The following is a 15000-nucleotide window of genomic DNA, read 5'->3' as shown; positions in this document are numbered from 1 at the left end:
GGATTCAACCTTCTTTGAGCTTCCCTTGAAGGCTTAGTGTTCTCTTCCAGCAAGATTTTATGCATACAAAGTGATGGGCTCAAACCCTTGATGTCTACGATTGTCCATCCGATAGGTTCCTTGTAATTTCTAAGGACTCTAATGAGTTTTTCTTCCTCAAGAAGAGTGAGTTTGTTAGAAATTATCACAGGAAGGGTTTCATTATCTCCCAAATATACATATTTGAGATGGCTTGGCAAAGGCTTAAGTTCCAATTCGGGTGCCTGCATAATGGATGGATGTAATTTTGAGTTAGGTATGGGTAATGAAATATAAGAAACATCATACCTGGTTGTTTTGAATGGTTTTAGTTCATAAACCGTATCACTTAATTCATCATCTACCACAAGCTTCTGCTTAATTTTCTACAATGTTCTTGTGTTAAGTCTTTTATTAAGGACAACCTTCAAATTATCAGAATCCTACAACTCAAAAATTTGTTGAGCTAAGGAATCGATTACATCAACAACAAAAACTGAATTGACATCACTAGGGAATCTTATGGCTTCGTAAATATTGAATCTAATTACTTCACCATCAAATTCCATAGTTAAAGTACCTTTTGAAACATCGATTTTTGTTCTAGATGTCTTAAGAAAAGGCCTTCCTAGCAAAGTTGGGACTGATTTAGATGAGTTATCATCTTCCATGTCAAGCACATAAAAGTCAGCAGGAAAAATCAGTTCACTAACTTGAGCAAGAACATCTTCTAACACCTCTTTGGGATATGCATTGGACCTGTCAACTAATTGGATTATTATACTAGTGGGTTTTAAAGGTTCTACATTTAAAGAATGATAAATTGAGCTAGGCATGTCATTAATAGATGCTCCTAGATCTATCATTGCTTTCGCAACTTTAACATTACTAATCTTACAAGGGATTGTGAACACACCTGGATCCTTACACTTCTGAGGCAATTTTCTTTGGAGAATGGTTGAAACATTCTCACTGACATGCACTTTTTCATCTCCTTTTAGTTTTCTTTTTGACGTGCATAATTCCCTAAGGAATTTAGCATATTTAAGAACTTGTTTAATAACATCTAAAAAGGGAATATTTACCTCAACCTTGCAGATGACCTTAAGGATCTCTTGTTCTTATTGTTCCTTTTGTTCTTTGCAAGTTAACTCGAGAAAGGAGATACACTGACCACAAAAGGGTGCATGCACTTCTCTACAGGAGGGGATGATTTTTAGGCTTCTTTTGGCTCAATTTCACATTGGATCTCCTTTTCTTTTGTATATTTTGGGATATTCTTTTTAGGATCCTTCAACTTTTTACCACTCCACAGGGTGATTGCATTGATATTCTCAGTAAAATTTACATCTTACTTTGAATTCACCACAATCTGAGATAACAATCTACCAGAATTCTGAGTTTCCAATCTTCCCACAGTAGTAGCTAATTGGCTTACTTAATTTTCTAGATTCTAAATGCTAGCCCTTGTCTCCTGTTGAAATTGTTATGTATTATTAGCAAGTGTAGTAACAGTTTGTTCAAGAGACATACCTTTCGACTAAGGTAGGGGTGTTAGATTAAATGCTTGAGAAGGGGCGACCTATTTTGGTATCCGACTTGTTGGAAGTTGTTGTTTTTTTAGCCATAACTAAAGTTTGGGTAATCTCTTCATCCCAGATTATAGGTATTCAAGTACAGATCATACCTCTTTTGGTTCTGATAACCCCCAACGACATTAATATCCTTATGTGTGTCCTTCTGAAGTGTAAGACATGCGTCTGTAGAGTGCTCCGTGTTTGAACAGATCCTATAAGCCTTCACTTGTTAGTGATTCACTACAAATTTTTCTAACAAGGAGGTGAGTTTATCAAGTCTTTGCTTGTAATATTTGTTTAAAAACTATAAGGGCAGTAGTGTAATTAGAGCTTAAAGATGCATGGGTCTTTTCATTTATAAGTGAGGGCAGTTTGGTAAACTTGTTGGGCATGCACTTGTGTTAACCTAAGTATATAAACATAATTTTGGCCGACTAAAGAACAGAGAATAGAGAGAAAGTGAGGTGTGAGCTGTTGTGTATTTCATTCTCTGGTTTATGCATCTTGTGGCTTCTTGTGGCTACTGTGTGGCTGAGTTTGCTCTCTGAGTTCGATCGGTGGTGTCTCTACGGTGAAGTCAGGTACTCTTTGACTTTGTATTGTCGTGTATTTGCTTGTATATTATTTTGATGTACAGTGAGAGATCCGTATGTTTGTATATTGTAAATCGAACTTGATATTAGTGGATTTGACTAGAGGAACACCTCTGCCTTGGATGTAGGATTTCGTTTACGAGATCCGAACCAAGTAAATCTTGTTGCTATATTTTTTCCTATTTTCCATGTTTATATTGTTCGGATCGAATTATCTTAGGGTTCGGTAATATAAATCTATAACAAGTGGTATCAGAGCCACAAAAGATTTTTCCGATCTGTGATCTTGTGACCTATTTTCATTTCTTTTCTGTTTATATTCGGCTACTTGTGTATATCTTGAGGCGTGTTTGGTCTTCATGCTTTGCAATATATTCTGGTGAAATATATGTGTTGTGTCTCTTGATATATGTGAATATATTTTGGAAAGATTGTGTTCTTTGTTGTGAGTACTTTGCTTTCTTGATACTGTTGTATTTTTTTTTGGTACTTGTAGGATTAAAGAAACTAAAAGAAAAAAGAAAAAGAACATAATGGGCTCAACAAGACTGAAAATAGAACAATTTAATGGAAAAAATGATTTTAATATTTGGAGGAAAAAGATGAGGGCTATTTTGGTGCATCAAAGGTGTGCAAAGGCCTTGGAAGGTATAGATTCTTTACCTTCTAATATGACAGAATCTTAGAAGGCTGAGGTACTTGAAACTGCTTATAGCTTGCTTATTTTACATCTATCTGATAATGTTTTAAGACAAGTTGATGATGTTAGTACTGCTGCAAAATTATGGTTGAAGCTTGAATCTCTTTATATGACTAAATCTTTGACTAATAAAATATATTTGAAAGAGGAACTGTTTGGTTTTAAAATGGATCTAGGAAAGTCTTTAGAAGAAAATTTAGATGAGTTCAATAAAATTACTATTAATTTGGCTAATATAGAAGAGAAAATTTCTGATGAAAATCAAGCCATTATTATTTTGAACTCACTGCCTGAAACTTTTAAAGATGTAAAAGCTGCTATCAAATATGGTAGAGAGTCTATTTCTTTAGAAGATGTCTTAGGGGCTCTTAAGTCAAAAGATTTAGAAATGAAGATAGAAAAGAAAACCATAGGTGAAGGCTTGCAAGTAAGAGGCAAAACAGAAAAGAAATTTCAACAAAAAGATAAAAGATTTAATAGATCTAAATCTAGGCCAAAAAGAGTTTGTTGGAATTGTCATAAAGAAGGTCATATGAAAAGAAATTGCCCTGAAAGAAAGAAAATGAATTTTCCTTCAAATAATGAGAAACATGAGTTTGTAAATCTACTTGATGGCTATGACAGTACTGAAGTTTTGGTTTTAACTGAGGGGTTGTCTAGGGAAGAATGGGTTTTAGATTCAGGATGCACCTATCACATGACACCTAGAAAAGACTGGTTTTTAGATCTAAAACAGATAAATGGAGGAAAAGTCTTAATGGGTAATGATGATGCATGTGAGGTAACTAGTATAGGTGCTATTAAACTGAAACTTGCTGATGGTTCTATTAAAATTCTCAATGATGTTAGATTAGTTCCTAAATTGAGAAGAAACCTAATATCCTTAGGTTTGTTAGATTCCAATGGTTATTCTTATAAATCTGAAAAAGGTGGGCTTAAAATAATGAAATGAGCTTTAGTAGTAATGAGAGCAAAATTGATAAATGGGTTATACATTTTAGAGGGAACAACTGTTAGTGACTCAATGTCTTCTGAACCTGATAAGATGGATGAAACTGTTTTGTGGCATAAAAGGCTAGGGCACATTAGTTTCTTGGGTTTGCAAGAACTTGGTAAACAAAACTTGATTAATTCTAACAGAATTTCTGTATTAGAGTTTTGTGAGAATTGTGTTTTAGGGAAGTCACAAAGGTTGAGGTTTGCAGCTGCTACTCATAGATTAAAAAACATTCTTGATTATGTGTATTCAGATCTGTGGGGTTCTCCTCAGGTACCAAGGTCTCTATCTAATGCTCATTATTTTCTAACCTTTGTGGATGATTTTTCAAGAAGAGTATGGGTTTATTTTTTAAAACCTAAAGATCAAGCTTTTGAGTTTTTTAAAGAATGGAAAACTCTTGTTGAAAATCAAACAAATAAGAAACTAAAAGTTTTAAGAACAGATAATGGTCTTGAATCTTGTAATAAACAGTTTACTGATTTTTGTAAACAATTTGGAATCTTGAGACATAGAACCTGTGCAGACACTCCTCAGTAGAATGGTCTTGCTGAAAGAATGAATAAGACTATTCTGAATAAAGTAAGATGCATGTTAGCTGACTTAGGATTGAGTAAGAAATTCAGGGCTGAAGCAGTTGCTACTACTTGTTATTTGATTAATAGATCACCCTCTTCTGCTATTAATTTTAAGACTCCTATTGAATTGTATTCTGGTAAACCACCAAATTTAAATCACTTGAAACCTTTTGGATGCGTTGCCTATATCCATGTGAAACAGGGTAAACTGAACCCTAGAGCCTTAAAGGCTGCCTTCTTAGGATACCCTACAGGGACTAAGGGTTATAAAGTTTGGTTAATTGATGAATTAAAATGTGTGGTTAGCAGAGATGTTGTGTTTAATGAATTTGCTTTTTATAAAGATCTGTTTATCTCTAACCAATTTCAGTCTAAACAGGTTCATATTGAGGTGGAGAATTCTGACTTGAGAAATTCAGCTAGTGTTGAGTCAAGTGATGGACCTAGTTTAGGCTCAGATCCAATTCATGCTTCAAAGTATGGAGATAGAGGTTTGAACCAGCAACCATCACAGAGTCAGAGTCAAAGTAGTTTAGACAGTGATTTTTCTGATTATCAATTGGCTAGAGATAGGACTAGAAGAGCTATTAAACTGCCATCTAAATATGCTTATGTAGATCTTATATCATATGCATTTAATATAGGTGATTGCATTGAATTGAATGATCCTTTAAATTTCAAACAAGCCTATATGAGTAAACACGAAAAGGAATGGTTAAATGCCATGCAAACTGAAATTGATTCTCTGCATAAAAATAACACATGGATTCTTGTTAAAAGACCTGAAAATAAAAGGATTATAGGTTGTAAATGGGTTTTTAAAAGAAAACTTGTTGCTCCAGGCTTTGAAAATGGAAGGTTTAAGGCTAGAGTTGTTGCAAAGGGTTTTTCCCAAGTAGAAGGAATTGACTATCATGAAATTTTTTCACCTGTTGTTAAACATATATCAATAAGGCTTATTTTATCTGCTGTGGTGTTATTTGATTTAGAACTTGAACAACTAGATGTTACTACTGCCTTCCTTCATGGTAATCTAGAAGAGCAGATTTATATGGAGCAATCAGAGGGTTTTGAGAAACCTGGATCTGAAGATATGGTTTGCTTACTAAAAAGGTCATTATATGGCCTAAAACAGTCACCAAGACAATGGTATAAAAGGTTTGATAACTATATGCTCTCCATTGGCTTTTCTAGAAGTAACTTTGATAATTGTGTTTATCTTTGTAAAACTAAAACAGGTAGCTATGTTTACTTGTTGATATATGTGGATGATATGCTTATTGTTTCAAAGAAAATAAGTGATTTAACTAGGTTGAAAAAATTGTTAAAAGATGAATTTGAAATGAAAGATTTAGGACATGCAAAAAGAATCTTAGGAATGGATATTAATAGAGATAGAATTAAAGGTATTTTAACTTTGTCTCAATCTGAATATGTTAAAAAGGTTCTTGAATTGTATGGTATGCATGATGCTAAATCTGTGAATACTCCTATAGGTGCTCATTTCAAATTGATGTCTGTTTTGCATGATTTACCTACTGATGAATCTGAATATATGAAAAAGATTCCTTATGCAAATGTGGTAGGTAGCTTAATGTATGCTATGATAGGATCCAAGCTTGATATTGCTTATGCAATTAGTTTGGTGAGTAGGTTTATGGGAAAACCTTGTAAAGCACACTGGAATGCTATGAAATGGGTGTTGAGATACTTGAATGGTTCATGTGATTTTGGTCTTGTATATACTACATCTGATACTAACAGTTTACATGTTAAAAGATACTGTGATTCAGATTATGCTGCAGATTTAGACAAGAGAAGGTCTCTAAATGGCTATATTTTCACATTTGGTGAAAATGTGATAAGCTGGAAGAGTTGTCTTCAACATATTGTTGCTTTGTCTACAACAGAAGCTGAATATGTTGCATTGATAGAGGTTACAAAAGAAGCTTTGTGGCTGAAAGGTATAACAGAAGAGTTGGGGTTGCATTGTGGTATTCCTGTGATCTATTGTGACTCACAAAGTGTAATACATCTATCTAAAAATAGTGCTTTTCATGAGAGAACAAAACATATAGATGTTAGGTTGCATTTTATAAGAGAAATTTTGTCTAGAGGTCAGGTAATTCTGGAGAAAATTGCTTCAGAAGTGAATCCTACTGATATTTTGACAAAGGTAGTTCCAATAAATAAGTTTAAGAGTGCCTTAGACTTGTTGCAAATTGGAAAGTTGTGAGTCTGTCTTGCAGAGGTGTTTTTTGGCTAGTTAAATTCATGTTTGAGTCTTGTAGTTTTCAAACAAGGTGGAGTTTGTAATATTTGTTTAAAAACTATAAGGGCAGTAGCGTAATTAGAGCTTAAGGATGCATGGGTCTTTTCATTTATAAGTGAGGGCAGTTTGGTAAACTTGCTGGGCATGCACTTGTGTTAACCTAAGTATATAAACATAATTTTGGCCGACTAAAGAACAGAGAATAGAGAGAAAGTGAGGCATAAGTTGTTGTGTATTTCTTTCTCTGGTTTATGCGTCTTGTGGCTTCTTGTGGCTGCTGTATGGCTGAGTTTGCTCTCTGAGTTCGATTGGCGGTGTCTCTACGGTAAAGTCAGGTGCTCTTTGACTTTGTATTGTTGTGTATTTGCTTGTATATTGTTTTGATGTACAGTGAGAGATCCGTTTGTTTGTATATTGTAATCGAACTTGATATTAGTGGATTTGACTAGAGGAACACCTCTACCTTGGATGTAGGATTTCGTTTACGAGATCCGAACCAAGTAAATCTTGTTGCTATATTTTTTCCTGTTTTCCGCATTTATATTGTTCGGATCAGATTATCTTAGGGTTCGGTAATATAAATCTATAACATTGCTCAAGAGGATTATTATCGCTTACCTCATTAATCCTTCTCACAGTTGCATCCTGTCCAGTGCCAAATTGTTGAGTATTGGTGGCAATTGTTGAGATCAATCTTTTTGCTTCTATTAAAGTTTTATTAACCAAAGCTCCACCACTTGCTGCATCGATCAAATTCCTGTCAGACAATAATAAACCTTCATAAAAATATTGAATTAATAGCTTATCAAAAATTTGATTGTGGGGACAACTGGCACAGAGCTGATTAAACCTCTCTAAATACTCATAAAGTGTCTCCCCACTATATTGCCTAATCTCACATATTTCCTTTCTAATTGAGGTGGCCTTAGAAGCAGGAAAGAATTTTTCTAAGAATTGTCTTTTAAGCTCATCCCAACTATTGATAGAACTTGATGGTAAATAATATAGCCAATCCTTAGCCTTATCAGTTAAAAAGAAAGGGAAAACACGCAGTTTAATTTGCTCTTCACTTACCCCTTGTGGTTTCATAGTGGAACAAACAACATGAAATTCTTTCAAGTGTTTATGAGGGTCTTCACTTGATGATCCTCAAAAAGTAGGCAATAGATGGATCAAACCTGATTTGAGTTCAAAATTGGCATCGATGTTTGGATAGGTAATGCACAGAGGTTATTGATTTATGATAGGTATAACCATCTTCTTCGAAGTAAGCTCTCATTCGACCATTGTTGCAACTCTCGTATTTGTTAAGTCCTCTCCTAAATTAATTCCAGAAGATGAAGAAAAAGAAGCTTTATTTACTTTAGTTTCCTTACGGAGTTGTCTTATAGTCTTCTTGATTTCGAGATCAAACTGAAGTTCTCCTGTGAGGTTCAAACGGATCATAAAAAAAAAATTAAACAAGAATTAAAAAAAAATTTAGACAAATTATCAACAACAATCCCCGGCAACGGCGCCAAAATTTGATAGGTATCAAATCCACCAAAAATAAAATTTTTTACTCTCTCAATGAAAACTTGTAGATAGGGCAAGTAGAGTCGTATCCACAGAGATTGGGCTATTTATCTGAAATCAAACAAAATAAAGCCAGAAGGATTTTGTTGTTTCGAATCCTACCAATAAACAAAAATAATTTAACTTAAAATTAAATAATCAAAGTAATAAGAAAACTAGATTGAAATAATAATAAGGCGAGTTCTAGCCAAGTAATTCAGGTATGGTTCAATTCAATTGATCATCCATAAAAAGATTAATCTTTCCTTTTAAATAAACCAGTTATGAAACATCAAGACGCTTGTTGTTCTATTTTTCCTTAGATGTCGGTAATTAAGAAACGTTATTTAATTACTTCTCTTGTTTTTCAATCAGTTCTAGATGCGATCTTAGAATTTAAATTGAAAAGAGAAATAAGAATTAGAAAAGCCATCGATTCTAATCAACAAAACACAGACGCTATTTTTGTTTAAATTAGATTAACTAATTCCACTAACATACAATAGTTATTCTACTTCACCAAGCATGCTAGTTAGCCACTTATGATTAAACTGTCAAACAATTACGAATTCAATAATTTAATCTAGCAAAGTTGTATTTAATCCAAAGTAAATAAGACGTCTTCTATTTAATTGAACAAGACAACAATAAATAAAACCAGGAATAGATTAAATATTTAAAAGAAAAGAACGGGTAAAGAAGATCTCACAATTGTCATAGAACCATTGTCAATTAAGTCTCAAACTATGAATTTCTCAATAAATAGCGACATTTTCTCCTTTCCACAATCAGCCATCTCTTCTGTATTTTGCCGCCTTTCCATCTTGATATGTGACAACTCTAAATTCCTTTTATTTCGCATTTTTTCTCAGAATAATGCAATTAATGCCCAATTTCCTAAAACAAGAAATTAATCGAATAATTAATGAATTAAATACCATAAATCAAGAAAATTAGATGCCCAAAAATATGGAATTTCACACATTAACACATGTCCACATACTTACCAACAGAATGAACGCAAATATAGGCATAAAGTAGAGTTGGGACTAGTGTTATTATCTCAAGCTAGTATGCCTTTAGGTTGTTAGTGGGAGTCTTTCCAAACTTCTATTTTTCTAATAAATAGAATTCCAGCTCTTGCCTTAGGAAATAACAATCCTTATCAATTGTTGTTTCACAAATTCCCTGACTATTCATTTCAAAATGTGTTTAGTTCTGTTTGCTACCCTTTCCTTGACCCATACAATAAACATAAATTTAATTATCATACTAAAAATGTGCCTTTTTAGGTTATAGCTTAATTCACAAAGGGTATAAATGTCTAAGTAAGTTTGAGGGAGTTTAAATTTCAATATCAGGAAAGTTTAATGAGACAGATTTCCCTTTTCAAGCATATAAAGATTTTCTTAACCTTTTCAAATCTGCTTCTACATAGGTAAATTCTTTTTCAACACTCACTTTTACCTGCCACCATGTTAAGTGATCTTGTTCTTTAACTTAGACAAACTCAAACATTAGACACCCCTTAAATGTTAATCCTGGCCATATAAGTCCTTTACCACACACAAACACTACAACATTTGTTTCAAATTTCATCCTTGTATCCATAAACCTTTTGCCCTTGCCAAACATTTTCCCTTCTTCTCAACACAATCCTAAAAAATGTCCAAGTTATCCATTGTGTTGTCTTGTCTACCACTAAAGCAAAGTATATAATTGCAATTGAAACAAGTAAAAAGATGCTTTGGAATTGGTTGGGTTTGAATCAAGATGAGTATGTGGTTGATTATAATAGTCAAAGTGCTTTGGATTTGAGCAAGAATGTTACATAACATAGTCGCACCAAACATATTGGTGTGAGATACCATTGGATTTGTGAAGTAGTAAACAATCAAGAGATTTTATTGAAAAAGTTCGCACTGATAAAAATTCGATTGACATGTTGACTAAAATAATGACCTAGGACAAACACCAATTCTACACTAAAATGGCAGGACAAAGCTCCAAGTGATGTTGAGGAGCTAACACTCTTCCATGTGTTGAAGGGGAAGATTGTTGGCTCAATGGACTTGAAGGTTTAACCGACATTATTAAATAATAATAATAAATTTACATTGATGCCCTCATTATAATGATATGTAAATATGTCTCTTTTAGGTTTTTTATGGTGACATTGAGACGGAGCAAGAATAACATATTAGAGATTTTGTTTTTCTTACCTATGTAGATCAAAGATAGAAAATGTTAAATTTTTCCTTGGTCTTTAATTCATCACTGGATATTACCAAAATCACTAGGGTTTATTTTAAGAATTATTTGAAGGTTTATTTTTCTTGTGTTGATCTATAATCACAGAGTATTGTGGAATTTTGGCTAGGGAAATAATTTGGGTACGCATTTCTTGATTGTTAATGTCAAGTTCATAGAAACTTGAGAATGATTGTACCTATTTTTCTTGAATAGTATATTTTATTCAAAATTTGGCCTGTGGTTTTTTCCTTTTCACAGTGGAAAGTTTTCCACATAAATCCTATGTTCTTGTTTGTGGTTGATTTGTTTTATTTCTTGCATGCAATTGATATTTCCTATGATTAATTGACTTAATTAATTTGCACAATCAAATATAAGGTTTGTGGCCCCAAAACAAAGGATAGTATTTGAAGTTGCTATACATGTGAAACAAATATTAGCTTAAAGTTTTTTATCATTCAAGTGCTTTATTCTTACTAAATTCAGATAATAATTACATATTACCCTCGAAAAAACAGTTGCTACATTATAAAATATTAAAATTTTAATTTGTTAGCTAGTAAGAGAGAGGAGTAAAATGAATTTTGAAACAATTATGTTTATATAATTTTATAGTTCAAGGAAGATAGTGTTATGTAGTTTATGTGTTTAGAGTATAGAAGTATTAGAGTTAATGGAAGAGTTGTGTGATTGAAGTTAAAAAGTAAGGAGTTATAGTTAAGGGAAAATTATTGTTGCCCTATTTATTAGATGGTGAAAAGTGAGTCATTGATTGTTGGTTTTCCAGTGCAAATCAAAACATTGCATATTTGATTTAAGAGAATATGTGAAAACCAACTATCAAAATACTATGTTTTTTGTTTAAGTAAAATAGTGCGATTTAGGGATTATTCATGTGATATTGTTTTGATGGAATAAAGGCATTGAAAAATGAACAGAAGAAATGGAAAATGAGTTGATTACCTAGGCAACTGTTTCATTATCTTTAACTTACTAAGAAGTAGAGGTAAATATCTTACCTCAGGGGTGAATGGAGAAATCATTGTCAAGAGGGATATTTACTGATAAGAAATGAGAATGACAGTTCTTATGTAATTTTTCTAGAAATCTAATAAAAGTTTAGAGGTTTTTTTTTTTTTTGTGTCTTTTGTCCTCGCATGTAAACAATTTTCACATTTTCATTTGTTTGTCAAAGTTCAAGTTGATCTAGATTAAATCAACTATTAAATTATTTTCAAATGAAACTTGAGTCTCAACTCATCAATTTTGAGTTGATCTCAAACTTATTCTTTTGAGTTCAAACTATTCTTAAACTAGATATTATTCTAACTTAGATCAAATTCAATGCGAAGGGAACTAGGGTCAACAAGGTGAATTGACCCTCTGTGGCTTAAAAAAAAACCAAAAATTTATATATATTTACAATAATGCCATGACATTATATATTCAATTTTAATATTTTATTAAATAAAATCCATTCTTTTCTTCACACACTCACAGCATTATCAACTCATTATTTTCTTCAGCTTTTCTTCTTTTTTGTCCATTTGAGTTTTCTCTCCTATCCTTTGCTCAATCCTTCCTTTCTTCGCTTGTTCATCAAATTATCAACTTTTCTTCAAGCTTTATCTTTATTTCATATCATTATCAACTCTTCTCCAAGCTCTATCTTTATTTCATATCATTAATCACTCTTAGGGTATTCTTTTCAGGTATCAATTTCATCCCTCATATTATTTTGATTATTTGATTGTTTAAATTAGAGTTTAGGTTATATTGGGTTGCTAAAGTTTTGTTTGAATTTGATTTAGTATTCTATTTTGACTAAGTTTTATTATGTCATCTTAATTTGATTTATTTTCCCCCCTTATTAATTTCAACTAAATTATGTAATTTTAGTCGCATTTAGTATCCAATTAATTTCCAGCTTCATGTTTATTCTTTTCATTATTATATGTTCAATAATGAGCCATAAATGTTTGCATAAGTAGTTAGTTTTTGATGAGTTAGTGGTCCTTTCAATTCATTATACATTCAAATACAAATTGAAAAATTTGAACATAGTATAATAATATTGGCCAAAAGACTATTTCCTACCCAAGTTTTAATGTAAAGACAGATATCCATCCACGGGGTTTCAAAAACCTAAACACTTACCCATAGACAAACATTTGTTAGAATATTTTATTATAGGCAAGGGTAAAATCATCATTTTACCTTTCATATCAAAAAATATATAATTAATCTCATTTCCCCCCAAGTTTTGAAAAGTAACATTTTACCCCAAACTTAAATTTTTAAAAAGTGAGACTTCACCCCCACAAACCATTGGTTTCCTTCTCTTCGACAACGTTAATTGCATGGTGATGAAGATGGCCACCATTCTCCTCTTTTCTCTCTTTGCCATGGTCAACGACATCCCATAACAAACAAATATCAATCGATGATGAAAATCGAAGAAGAAAAAGACTGGACCAATTCTCAGATCCATCAAATTGACTCCAGATAAAGCTTCAATAGTGCGATTCATCTTTATTTGAAGCCCAATTGACAGAAACAAAGCTAATGCTGGAGAATTGAGGCTTCATCGTGTTGATGCTTTTGTCGTTAAAGAATTAAGGCTTCATCTTCGATTTTCATCATTGATTGATCATCATCTATTGTGAGACGTTGTTAGTCATAACAGAGAGAAAAGGGAGGAGAATGGTGTTGTCTTTGTTGTTGTGTGGTCATCATTGCCACAGAGAAGAAAACCAAGGGTTTGTTAGGGTGAAGTGTCACTTTTTCAAAGTTTGAAGTCAAGTTGAAATATTACTTTTCAAAACATGGAAGGGGGGAATGAGATTAATTATATATTTTTTAATATGAAAGGTAAAATGATGATTTTACCTTTATTTCTAACAGAAAATTCTACTAGATATTAATCCATGGGTGAGTGTTTAGGTTTTTAAAACTCTGTGTGTGTATTTGTCTTTACATTAAAACTTCAGTGGGAAATAGTCCTTTGACCAATAATATTCACTATTCCTTTTTCCAAATTTACATGAATAAGCACCTAAATTGCTATAATTAATGGATTGTTTATGAAGTTTGTTCGATTGTTTGGTTAGTTTTGGGAGTGATTATTTTGAAGAAGACTTGTTTATTGTTTCTTAATTGTTTGTAAGGTGTTTAAAGAAAGACTTGTATGAATTTGTGGTAGTTTTGTGTTTAAGGTGTTTGTTTTTTTACTCATGTAAATTTCATTTTAATTTAAGTTTTATTTTATTGTTTCATCAGGACAAATAAATTTTTTGTTTTATTTATAATATATTTTTATTGCATTTTCATTATCAAGTTATAGTATGGAAAGATTTTTCAAAAAAAAGTCAACAATGATCTTATTGTCTGAATAAGAGGATAATATTGATGATTCAAATAAAAAAGTGGATGTCAATTTGTAAGATCATCCTATAGATCCAGGTTTATGACCACGAATTTCAGATTATGATCCTCTTATTTGAGATCAAATAAGAAGATTATATCTGAAAAGGGGTTCTTATCAACCTAAAGATCGTTAGTTTCCTTTTAAAGATTTTGGCAGATTTCCAAGGCAATTTGTTGTTTCATTTTTTTAAGCCAGATGTTGGTGATAAAGAGAGCGGTGATCACTTAGTTGGCCAAAGGATTTCAAATTGGAAAAAAAAAAAGGGAAAAATTGAATGTTCGCTTTGGAAGTGCTAATATTTCTCATAACTAAGCTCGAAAAATGAGTGAATTGTTATTGAATCAAAAACAATATTTCCTTTTAAAAATTTTGGTAGATTTTCAAGGCAATTTGTTGTTTCATCTTTTTAAGCCAGACGTTGGCGATAAAGAGGGTGGTGATCACTTGGTTGGCCAAAGGTTTCAAATTGGAAAAAAAAAAAGGAAAAATTGAATGTTCACTTTGGAAGTGCTAATATTTCTCATAACTAAGCTTGAAGAAGGTGTGAATTGTTATTGAATCAAAAACAACATATTCAGACATTTTTTAAAGGATGAATAAGTATCGAACTAGTTTAAATGCTTCAGTTGATTGTGTTCGTTTTCTTCTAAGACAAGCACTAGCATTTTATGATCATGATGAATTTGACAATTCAAACAATTAAGGGAATTTCTTGAGCTTCAACAATTTCTTGTGTTATGTTAACAAGAATGAGCTTGTTGTGGAGCTTTTTCGAGGTGTTGAACATGTTATCAGTACTTTAGCTCTCTCACTCAAGACAACACTTAACAATTTTTATTCTAGGCATGGGTTGAATTTTTCTAAAGTTCGAGGACAAAGTTATGATAGAGCTAGTAATATGGAAGAGAATTCAATGGTTTAAAGACATTAGTCTTGAAGCATAGTAGATGTTGCTTATTATATTTATTATTTTGCCCATCAACTCTAGTTGGCTCTTGTAGCTTTAGCAAAGAACCAAGATAATGTTAATG

The sequence above is a fragment of the Mangifera indica genome, chromosome 10 (genome assembly GCF_011075055.1).
Source record: "Mangifera indica cultivar Alphonso chromosome 10, CATAS_Mindica_2.1, whole genome shotgun sequence".
Classification (NCBI taxonomy): domain Eukaryota; kingdom Viridiplantae; phylum Streptophyta; class Magnoliopsida; order Sapindales; family Anacardiaceae; genus Mangifera; species Mangifera indica.
This window is presented reverse-complemented; position numbering follows the sequence as displayed.